The sequence below is a fragment of the Pelophylax lessonae genome (genome assembly GCF_965119305.1).
Source record: "Pelophylax lessonae genome assembly, chromosome: 10".
Taxonomy (NCBI): Eukaryota; Metazoa; Chordata; class Amphibia; order Anura; family Ranidae; genus Pelophylax; species Pelophylax lessonae.
The window spans coordinates 113,864,643-113,877,809 of NC_138777.1; positions in this window are offsets into that span (position 1 = coordinate 113,864,643).

Sequence of the window (13,167 nt, forward strand, 5' to 3'; positions counted from 1 at the left end):
GGGACAAGGTCTTCAAATGGACCCCGACAAACTCTCTGCAGTTTTGGATTGGCCACGCCCTTCAGGACTTTGCTCTATTCAGCGCTTCCTTGGATTTGCCAAATATTACCGCCAGTTTGTTCCCCACTTCTCCACTATCGTGGCGCCTATTGTGGCACTAACCAAGAAAGAAGCGAATCCGAAATCCTGGCCTCCCCAAGCTGAAGAAGCCTTTACTCGCCTTAAAGCCGCCTTTTGCCTCCGCTCCAGTCTTGAATAGGCCCGATCCTCTGAAACCCTTCTTCCTGGAGGTGGATGCCTCCTCAGTTGGAGCCGGAGCGGTTCTTCTTCAAAAGTCTGCTAAAGGAAAAAACGTCACCTGCGGCTTCTTCTCAAAAACTTTTTCTCCTCCTGAAAAGAATTATGCCATCGGAGATCGGGAACTACTAGCCATTAAGTTGGCACTAGAAGAATGGAGACATCTTCTGGAAGGATCCCCTCATCCGATCACCATCTACACTGACCACAAAAATCTCTCGTACCTTCAGTCTGCCCAGCGCCTTAATCCGCGCCAGGCCAGGTGGTGATTGTTCTTTGCCCGATTCACTTTCCAAATCCATTTTCGTCCTGCTGATAAGAACATCAGGGCGGATGCCCTATCACGCTCCACCGATGCCTCCGAAGATGAAGCCGTTCCTCAACACATCATTCCTCCTGAGTGTCTAATTTCAACTGCCCCTGCTTCGCTGGTATCAGTACCTCCAGGGAAAACATTTGTTCCTCCACGTCTTTGCCTACGGACTCTCAAATGGGGTCACTCCTCTCACCTGGCGGGTCACGCTGGAATTAAAAAAACGACTCAGCTAATTGCCAGACACTATTGGTGGCCTTCCTTTGAGAGAGACGTAACGGAGTTCATTCAGGCCTGCACTGTCTGCGCACGTGATAAAACTCCCCGCCAGAAGCCTGCAGGTCTTCTTCTCCTTCTGCCAGTGCCTGAACAGCCTTGGTCCCACATAGCAATGGACTTCATCACGGATCTTCCCGTATCCCATGGCAACACAGTCATATGGGTGTTTGTTGACAGGTTTTCAAAAATGGCACATTTTGTCCCATTTCCTGGTCTCCCTTCTGCGCCACAGCTGGCAAAGCAATTCTTTTTGCACATTTTTCGTCTCCATGGTCTTCCAACACATATTGTCTCCGATAGAGGCGTTCAGTTTATCTCAAAGTTTTGGAGAGCTCTCTGCACCCAATTGAAGATCAAATTGAACTTTTCCTCTGCCTACCACCCTCAGTCCAATGGACAAGTGGAGAGGGTTAACCAGATCCTTGGTGACTACCTGCGACATTTCGTCTCCTCCCGTCAGGATGATTGGGTCGACTTGTTGCCCTGGGCCGAATTTTCTTACAACTTTAGAGACTCTGAGTCATCCACCAAATCTCCGTTTTTTGTGGTGTACGGCCGTCACCCGCTCCCCCCCCTCCCCATTCCCACTTCTTCTGGAGTTCCTGCCGTTGATGACTTGACCCTGGACTTCTCCTCCATCTGTAAAGAGACTCAAAAGTCGCTCACCCTGGCCTCTTCTCGCATGAAGAGACATGCAGATAGGAAAAGAAGAACTCCTCCTGTCTTTTCTCCTGGGGACAGAGTGTGTCTCTCTGCCAAATACATCCGGTTTCGGGTCCCCAGCTACAAACTGGGTCCACGTTATCTCGGGCCTTTTAAAATCAAAAGCCAAATTAATGCCGTCTCTTACAAACTCCATCTTCCTCCTTCTCTCCGTATTCCAAACTCCTTTCATGTGTCCCTCCTCAAACCCCTCATTCTTAACCGATTTTCCTCCAAGGTCATCGTTCCTGCTCCTGTCTCTGGGTCCTCTGACGTCTTCTCGGTGAAAGACATCCTCGCCTCCAAAGTCGTCAGAGGTAGAAAAAAATTTCTTGTTGACTGGGAGAATTGTGGTCCCGAAGAGAGGTCGTGGGAACCTGAGTCCAATATCCTCGACAAAGAGCTCATCCACAGATTCCTGGGCTCCAAAAAGAGGGGGAGACCAAAGGAAGGGGTACTGTCACGCCGAGCGCTCCGGGTCCTGCAGCGTCCCCGGAGCACTCGAGGCATGCTGCAGGTAGCGGCGCTCCGGTCATCTTCCCCGACCGTAAGCGCCGCTCCCCCCCACTTCTCACTCAGTCGGTCCGCGCGGCGGGACGTTCCCGCCCGCGGACTCCACTCACCTCCCATTCGGCTTCCTCCCGGCGCGCGCGGCCCAGCTCTCTAGGGCGCACGCCGCTGGTCTGAGATTTAAAGGGCCTGTGCACCGCTAATTGGTGCCTGGTCCAATCAGTCCAAATGGTATAAAAACCCACTTCCCCTTCCTGTCCTTGCCGGATCTTGTTGCCTTTTGTGCCTTGAGAAAGCTTTGGTGTATCTTTCCCTGCCTGTGTATCTGACCTTCTGCTGTTGCCCCTGACTACGAACCGTTGCCGCCTGCCTTTACCTTTTGCTCCGTCTGACCTTGCCTTTGTCTTGTCCTTCTGTACCGCGCCTGAATCAGCTGTCTTTGAGGTTGAGCCGTTACCGGAAGATACGACCTGGTTGCTACCGCCGCAGGAAGTCCATCCCGCCTTGCGGCGGGCTCTGGTGAAAACCGGTAGTAACTTAGAACCGGTCCCCTGGTACGGTCCATGCCAATCCCTCACTGACACAGAGGATCCACCTCCAGTACAGTCACCTGCCGCTAGTCCGGACCCTGACAGTATCTCACACGTACCGACACAGACTTTCCCGCAATTTAATTGTTTTTACCCAAAGGTGTAGATTGAATAGCGGAATAGAAAATATGATATCAAAAGGTGTATGTATCTCACACGTACCGACACAGACTATCCCGCAATTTAATTGTTTTTACTCCAAAGGTGTAGATTGAATAGCGGAATAGAAAATATGATATCAAAAGGTGTATGTATCTCACACGTACAGAACCAGAGTAGGCCCCGAATACTATTTTTTGTACCCCCAAAGGCAGGATGAGGAGTAGGAGGAGTTCGGAACAGGCAGGAGGCACACTGAAGCACCCTAAAATCCTCGGCAGTATGAGATGCGCCCCAAAAATTTGGAAAGGTGTATCTCACACGTACCGACAGAGACTATCCCGCAATTTAATTGTTTTTACCCAAAGGTGTAGATTGAATAGTGGAATAGAAAATATGATATCAAAAGGTGTATGTATCTCACACGTACCGACACAGACTATCCCGCAATTTAATTGTTTTTACTCCAAAGGTGTAGATTGAATAGCGGAATAGAAAATATGATAACAAAAGGTGTATGTATCTCACACGTAGAGACCCAGACTAGGCCCAAATTACTATTTTTTGTACCCCCAAAGGCAGGATGAGGAGTAGGAGGAGTTCGGAACAGGCAGGAGGCACACTGAAGCACCCTCAAATCCTTGGCAGTATGAGATGCGCCCCTAAAATTGGAAAGGTGTATCTCACACGTACCGACACAGACTATCCCGCAATTTAATTGTTTTTACCCAAAGGTGTAGATTGAATAGCGGAATAGAAAATATGATATCAAAAGGTGTATGTATCTCACACGTACCGACACAGACTATCCCGCAATTTAATTGTTTTTACTCCAAAGGTGTAGATTGAATAGCGGAATAGAAAATATGATATCAAAAGGTGTATGTATCTCACACGTACCGACACAGACTATCCCGCAATTTAATTGTTTTTACTCCAAAGGCGTAGATTAAATAGCGGAATAGAAAATATTATCAAAAGGTGTATGTATCTCACACGTACAGAACCAGACTAGGCCCCGATTACTATTTTTTGTACCCCCAAAGGCAGGATGAGGAGTAGGAGGAGTTAGGAACAGGCAGGAGGCACACTGAAGCACCCTCAAATCCTCTGCAGTATGAGATGCGCCCCAAAAATTGGAAAGGTGTATCTTACACGTACCGACACAGACTATCCCGCAGTTTAATTGTTTTTACCCCAAAGGTGTAGATTAAATAGCGGAATAGAAAATATGATATCAAAAGGTGTATGTATCTCACACGTACCGACACAGACTATCCCGCAATTTAATTGTTTTTACCCAAAGGTGTAGATTGAATAGCGGAATAGAAAATATGATATCAAAAGGTGTATGTATCTCACACGTACCGACACAGACTATCCCGCAATTTAATTGTTTTTACCCAAAGGTGTAGATTGAATAGCGGAATAGAAAATATGATATCAAAAGGTGTTATGTATCTCACACGTATGTAGATGTGTGTATCACAGTATGAGATGCGCCCCAAAAATTGGAAAGGTGTATCTCACACGTACCGACACAGACTATCCCGCAGTTTAATTGTTTTTACCCCAAAGGTGTAGATTAAATAGCAGAATAGAAAATATGATATCAAAAGGTGTATGTATCTCACACGTACCAACACAGACTATCCCGCAATTTAATTGTTTTTACCCAAAGGTGTAGATTGAATAGCGGAATAGAAAATATGATATCAAAAGGTGTATGTATCTCACACGTACTGCCACACAGACTATAACGCAATTTATTGTTTTTTCTCCAAAGGTGTAGATTGAATAGCGGAATAGAAAATATGATATCAAAAGGTGTATGTATCTCACACGTATCGACACAGACTATCCCGCAATTTAATTGTTTTTACTCCAAAGGTGTAGATTAAATAGCGGAATAGAAAATATTATCAAAAGGTGTATGTATCTCACACGTACAGAACCAGACTAGGCCCCGATTACTATTTTTTGTACCCCCAAAGGCAGGATGAGGAGTAGGAGTAGTTTGGAACAGGCAGGAGGCACACTGAAGCACCCTCAAATCCTCGGCAGTATGAGATGCGCCCCAAAAATTGGAAAGGTGTATCTCACACGTACCAACACAGACTATCCCACAGTTTAATTGTTTTTACCCCAAAGGTGTAGATTAAATAGCGGAATAGAAAATATGATATCAAAAGTTGTATGTATCTCACACGTACCGACAAAGACTATCCCGCAATTTAATTTTTTTTTACTCCAAAGGTGTAGATTGAATAGCGGAATAGAAAATATGATATCAAAAGGTATATGTATCTCACACGTACCGACACAGACTATCCCGCAATTTAATTGTTTTTACTCCAAAGTTGTAGATTGAATAGCGGAATAGAAAATATGATATCAAAATGTGTATGTATCTCACACGTAGAGACCCAGACTAGGCCCAAATTACTATTTTTTGTACCCCCAAAGGCAGGATGAAGAGCAGGAGGAGTTCGGAACAGGCAGGAGGCACACTGAAGCACCCTCAAATCCTCGGCAGTATGAGATGTGCTCCAAAAATTGGAAATGTGTATCTCACAAGTCCCGACACAGACTATCCCGCAATTTAATTGTTTTTACCCAAAGGTGTAGATTGAATAGCGGAATATAAAATATGATATCAAAAGGTGTATGTATCTCACACGTAGAGACCCAGACTAGGCCCAAATTACTATTTTTTGTACCCCCAAAGGCAGGATGAGGAGTAGGAGGAGTTCGGAACAGGCAGGAGGCACACTGAAGCACCCTCAAATCCTCGGCAGTATGAGATGCGCCCCAAAAATTGGAAAGGTGTATCTCACACGTACCGACACAGACTATCCCGCAATTTAATTGTTTTTACTCCAAAGTTGTAGATTGAATAGCGGAATAGAAAATATGATATCAAAATGTGTATGTATCTCACACGTAGAGACCCAGACTAGGCCCAAATTACTATTTTTTGTACCCCCAAAGGCAGGATGAAGAGTAGGAGGAGTTCGGAACAGGCAGGAGGCACACTGAAGCACCCTCAAATCTTCGGCAGTATGAGATGTGCCCCAAAAATTGGAAATGTGTATCTCACACGTACCGACACAGACTATCCCGCAATTTAATTGTTTTTACCCAAAGGTGTAGATTGAATAGCGGAATATAAAATATGATATCAAAAGGTTTATGTATCTCACACGTAGGGACCCAGACTAGGCCCAAATTACTATTTTTTGTACCCCCAAAGGCAGGATGAAGAGTAGGAGGAGTTCGGAACAGGCAGGAGGCACACTGAAGCACCCTCAAATCCTTGGCAGTATGAGATGCGCCTCAAAAATTGGAAAGGTGTATCTCACACGTACCGACACAGACTATCCCGCAATTTAATTGTTTTTACCCCAAAGGTGTAGATTAAATAGCGGAATTGAAAATATGATATCAAAAGTTGTATGTATCTCACACGTACCGACAAAGACTATCCCGCAATTTAATTTTTTTTTACTCCAAAGGTGTAGATTGAATAGCGGAATAGAAAATATGATATCAAAAGGTATATGTATCTCACACGTACCGACACATACTATCCCGCTATTTAATTGTTTTTACTCCAAAGTTGTAGATTGAATAGCGGAATAGAAAATATTATCAAAAGGTGTATGTATCTCACACGTACAGAACCAGACTAGGCCCCGATTACTATTTTTTGTACCCCCAAAGGCAGGATGAGGAGTAGGAGGAGTTCGGAACAGGCAGGAGGCACACTGAAGCACCCTCAAATCCTCGGCAGTATGAGATGCGCCCCAAAAATTGGAAAGGTGTATCTTACACGTACCGACACAGACTATCCCGCAGTTTAATTGTTTTTACCCCAAAGGTGTAGATTAAATAGCGGAATAGAAAATATGATATCAAAAGGTGTATGTATCTCACACGTACCGACACAGACTATCCCGCAATTTAATTGTTTTTACCCAAAGGTGTAGATTGAATAGCGGAATAGAAAATATGATATCAAAAGGTGTATGTATCTCACACGTACCGACACAGACTATCCCGCAATTTAATTGTTTTTACCCAAAGGTGTAGATTGAATAGCGGAATAGAAAATATGATATCAAAAGGTGTTATGTATCTCACACGTATGTAGATGTGTGTATCACAGTATGAGATGCGCCCCAAAAATTGGAAAGGTGTATCTCACACGTACCGACACAGACTATCCCGCAGTTTAATTGTTTTTACCCCAAAGGTGTAGATTAAATAGCAGAATAGAAAATATGATATCAAAAGGTGTATGTATCTCACACGTACCAACACAGACTATCCCGCAATTTAATTGTTTTTACCCAAAGGTGTAGATTGAATAGCGGAATAGAAAATATGATATCAAAAGGTGTTATGTATCTCACACATACCGACACAGACTATCCCGCAGTTTAATTGTTTTTACTCCAAAGGTGTAGATTAAATAGCAGAATAGAAAATATTATCAAAAGGTGTATGTATCTCACACGTACAGAACCAGACTAGGCCCCGATTACTATTTTTTGTACCCCCAAAGGCAGGATGAGGAGTAGGAGGAGTTCGGAACAGGCAGGATTCAGACTGAAGCACCCTGCAATCCTCGGCGGTATGAGATGCGCCCCAAAAATTGGAAAGGTGTATCTCACACGTACCAACACAGACTATCCCGCAGATTAATTGTTTTTACCCCAAAGGTGTAGATTAAATAGCGGAATAGAAAATATGATATCAAAAGGTGTATGTATCTCACACGTACCGACACAGACTATCCCGCAATTTAATTGTTTTTACTCCAAAGGTGTAGATTGAATAGCGGAATAGAAAATATGATATCAAAAGGTGTATGTATCTCACACGTACCGACACAGACTATCCCGCAATTTAATTGTTTTTACCCAAAGGTGTAGATTGAATAGCGGAATAGAAAATATGATATCAAAAGGTGTATGTATCTCACACGTACTGCCACACAGACTATAACGCAATTTAATTGTTTTTTTTTCAAAGGTGTAGATTGAATAGCGGAATAGAAAATATGATATCAAAAGGTGTATGTATCTCACACGTATCGACACAGACTATCCCGCAATTTAATTGTTTTTACTCCAAAGGTGTAGATTAAATAGCGGAATAGAAAATATTATCAAAAGGTGTATGTATCTCACACGTACAGAACCAGACTAGGCCCCGATTACTATTTTTTGTACCCCCAAAGGCAGGATGAGGAGTAGGAGTAGTTTGGAACAGGCAGGAGGCACACTGAAGCACCCTCAAATCCTCGGCAGTATGAGATGCGCCCCAAAAATTGGAAAGGTGTATCTCACACGTACCAACACAGACTATCCCACAGTTTAATTGTTTTTACCCCAAAGGTGTAGATTAAATAGCGGAATAGAAAATATGATATCAAAAGTTGTATGTATCTCACACGTACCGACAAAGACTATCCCGCAATTTAATTTTTTTTTACTCCAAAGGTGTAGATTGAATAGCGGAATAGAAAATATGATATCAAAAGGTATATGTATCTCACACGTACCGACACAGACTATCCCGCAATTTAATTGTTTTTACTCCAAAGTTGTAGATTGAATAGCGGAATAGAAAATATGATATCAAAATGTGTATGTATCTCACACGTAGAGACCCAGACTAGGCCCAAATTACTATTTTTTGTACCCCCAAAGGCAGGATGAAGAGCAGGAGGAGTTCGGAACAGGCAGGAGGCACACTGAAGCACCCTCAAATCCTCGGCAGTATGAGATGTGCTCCAAAAATTGGAAATGTGTATCTCACAAGTCCCGACACAGACTATCCCGCAATTTAATTGTTTTTACCCAAAGGTGTAGATTGAATAGCGGAATATAAAATATGATATCAAAAGGTGTATGTATCTCACACGTAGAGACCCAGACTAGGCCCAAATTACTATTTTTTGTACCCCCAAAGGCAGGATGAGGAGTAGGAGGAGTTCGGAACAGGCAGGAGGCACACTGAAGCACCCTCAAATCCTCGGCAGTATGAGATGCGCCCCAAAAATTGGAAAGGTGTATCTCACACGTACCGACACAGACTATCCCGCAATTTAATTGTTTTTACTCCAAAGTTGTAGATTGAATAGCGGAATAGAAAATATGATATCAAAATGTGTATGTATCTCACACGTAGAGACTAGGCCCAAATTACTATTTTTTGTACCCCCAAAGGCAGGATGAAGAGTAGGAGGAGTTCGGAACAGGCAGGAGGCACACTGAAGCACCCTCAAATCTTCGGCAGTATGAGATGCGCCTCAAAAATTGGAAAGGTGTATCTCACACGTACCGACACAGACTATCCCACAATTTAATTGTTTTTACCCAAAGGTGTAGATTGAATAATGGAATAGAAAATATGATATCAAAAGGTGTATGTATCTCACACGTACCGACACAGAATATCCCGCAATTTAATTGTTTTTACTCCAAAGGTGTAGATTGAATAGCGGAATAGAAAATATGATATCAAAAGGTGTATGTATCTCACACGTACCGACACAGACTATCCCGCAATTTAATTGTTTTTACCCAAAGGTGTAGATTGAATACCGGAATAGAAAATATGATATCAAAAGGTGTATGTATCTCACACGTACCGATACAGACTATCCCGCAATTTAATTGTTTTTACCCCAAAGGTGTAGATTAAATAGCGGAATAGAAAATATGATATCAAAAGTTGTATGTATCTCACACGTACCGACACAGACTATCCCGCAATTTAATTGTTTTTACTCCAAAGGTGTAGATTGAATAGCGGAATAGAAAATATGATATCAAAAGGTGTATGTATCTCACACGTACCGACACAGACTATCCCTAAATTTAATTGTTTTTACTCCAAAGTTGTAGATTGAATAGCGGACTAGAAAATATGATATCAAAATGTGTATGTATCTCACACGTAGAGACCCAGACTAGGCCCAAATTACTATTTTTTGTACCCCCAAAGGCAGGATGAAGAGTAGGAGGAGTTCGGAACAGGCAGGAGGCACACTGAAGCACCCTCAAATCCTCGGCAGTATGAGATGTGCCCCAAAAATTGGAAATGTGTATCTCACACGTACCGACACAGACTATCCCCCAATTTAATTGTTTTTACCCAAAGGTGTAGATTGAATAGCGGAATATAAAATATGATATCAAAAGGTGTATGTATCTCACACGTAGAGACCCAGACTATGCCCAAATTACTATTTTTTGTTCCCCCAAAGGCAGGATGAGGAGTAGGAGGAGTTCGGAACAGGCAGGAGGCACACTGAAGCACCCTCAAATCCTCGGCAGTATGAGATGCACCCCAAAAATTGGAAAGGTGTATCTCACACATACCGACACAGACTATGCCGCAATTTAATTGTTTTTACCCAAAGGTGTAGATTGAATAGTGGAATAGAAAATATGATATCAAAAGGTGTATGTATCTCACACGTAGAGACCCAGACTAGGCCCAAATTACTATTTTTTGTACCCCCAAAGGCAGGATGAGGAGTAGGAGGAGTTCGGAACAGGCAGGAGGCACACTGAAGCACCCTCAAATCCTCGGCAGTAGGAGATGCACCCCAAAAATTGGAAAGGTGTATCTCACACATACCGACACAGACTATGCCGCAATTTAATTGTTTTTACCCAAAGGTGTAGATTGAATAGTGGAATAGAAAATATGATATCAAAAGGTGTATAGATCTCACACGTAGAGACCCAGACTAAGCCCAAATTACTATTTTTTGTACCCCCAAAGGCAGGATGAGGAGTAGGAGGAGTTCGGTACAGGCAGGAGGCACACTGAAGCACCCTCAAATCCTCGGCAGTATGAGATGCGCCCCAAAAATTGGAAAGGTGTATCTCACACGTACCGATACAGACTATCCCGCAATTTAATTGTTTTTACCCAAAGGTGTAGATTGAATAGCGGAATAGAAAATATGATATCAAAAGGTGTTATGTATCTCACACATACCGACACAGACTATCCCGCAGTTTAATTGTTTTTACCTCAAAGGTGTAGATTAAATAGCGGAATAGAAAATATGATATCAAAAGGTGTATGTATCTCACACGTCCCGACACAGACTATCCCGCAATTTAATTGTTTTTACCCAAAGGTGTAGATTGAATAGCGGAATATAAAATATGATATCAAAAGGTGTATGTATCTCACACGTAGAGACCCAGACTAGGCCCAAATTACTATTTTTTGTACCCCCAAAGGCAGGATGAAGAGCAGGAGGAGTTCGGAACAGGCAGGAGGCACACTGAAGCACCCTCAAATCCTCGGCAGTATGAGATGTGCTCCAAAAATTGGAAATGTGTATCTCACAAGTCCCGACACAGACTATCCCGCAATTTAATTGTTTTTACCCAAAGGTGTAGATTGAATAGCGGAATATAAAATATGATATCAAAAGGTGTATGTATCTCACACGTAGAGACCCAGACTAGGCCCAAATTACTATTTTTTGTACCCCCAAAGGCAGGATGAGGAGTAGGAGGAGTTCGGAACAGGCAGGAGGCACACTGAAGCACCCTCAAATCCTCGGCAGTATGAGATGCGCCCCAAAAATTGGAAAGGTGTATCTCACACGTACCGACACAGACTATCCCGCAATTTAATTGTTTTTACTCCAAAGTTGTAGATTGAATAGCGGAATAGAAAATATGATATCAAAATGTGTATGTATCTCACACGTAGAGACTAGGCCCAAATTACTATTTTTTGTACCCCCAAAGGCAGGATGAAGAGTAGGAGGAGTTCGGAACAGGCAGGAGGCACACTGAAGCACCCTCAAATCTTCGGCAGTATGAGATGCGCCTCAAAAATTGGAAAGGTGTATCTCACACGTACCGACACAGACTATCCCACAATTTAATTGTTTTTACCCAAAGGTGTAGATTGAATAATGGAATAGAAAATATGATATCAAAAGGTGTATGTATCTCACACGTACCGACACAGACTATCCCGCAATTTAATTGTTTTTACTCCAAAGGTGTAGATTGAATAGCGGAATAGAAAATATGATATCAAAAGGTGTATGTATCTCACACGTACCGACACAGACTATCCCGCAATTTAATTGTTTTTACCCAAAGGTGTAGATTGAATACCGGAATAGAAAATATGATATCAAAAGGTGTATGTATCTCACACGTACCGATACAGACTATCCCGCAATTTAATTGTTTTTACCCCAAAGGTGTAGATTAAATAGCGGAATAGAAAATATGATATCAAAAGTTGTATGTATCTCACACGTACCGACACAGACTATCCCGCAATTTAATTGTTTTTACTCCAAAGGTGTAGATTGAATAGCGGAATAGAAAATATGATATCAAAAGGTGTATGTATCTCACACGTACCGACACAGACTATCCCTAAATTTAATTGTTTTTACTCCAAAGTTGTAGATTGAATAGCGGACTAGAAAATATGATATCAAAATGTGTATGTATCTCACACGTAGAGACCCAGACTAGGCCCAAATTACTATTTTTTGTACCCCCAAAGGCAGGATGAAGAGTAGGAGGAGTTCGGAACAGGCAGGAGGCACACTGAAGCACCCTCAAATCCTCGGCAGTATGAGATGTGCCCCAAAAATTGGAAATGTGTATCTCACACGTCCCGACACAGACTATCCCGCAATTTAATTGTTTTTACCCAAAGGTGTAGATTGAATAGCGGAATATAAAATATGATATCAAAAGGTGTATGTATCTCACACGTAGAGACCCAGACTAGGCCCAAATTACTATTTTTTGTACCCCCAAAGGCAGGATGAAGAGCAGGAGGAGTTCGGAACAGGCAGGAGGCACACTGAAGCACCCTCAAATCCTCGGCAGTATGAGATGTGCTCCAAAAATTGGAAATGTGTATCTCACAAGTCCCGACACAGACTATCCCGCAATTTAATTGTTTTTACCCAAAGGTGTAGATTGAATAGCGGAATATAAAATATGATATCAAAAGGTGTATGTATCTCACACGTAGAGACCCAGACTAGGCCCAAATTACTATTTTTTGTACCCCCAAAGGCAGGATGAGGAGTAGGAGGAGTTCGGAACAGGCAGGAGGCACACTGAAGCACCCTCAAATCCTCGGCAGTATGAGATGCGCCCCAAAAATTGGAAAGGTGTATCTCACACGTACCGACACAGACTATCCCGCAATTTAATTGTTTTTACTCCAAAGTTGTAGATTGAATAGCGGAATAGAAAATATGATATCAAAATGTGTATGTATCTCACACGTAGAGACTAGGCCCAAATTACTATTTTTTGTACCCCCAAAGGCAGGATGAAGAGTAGGAGGAGT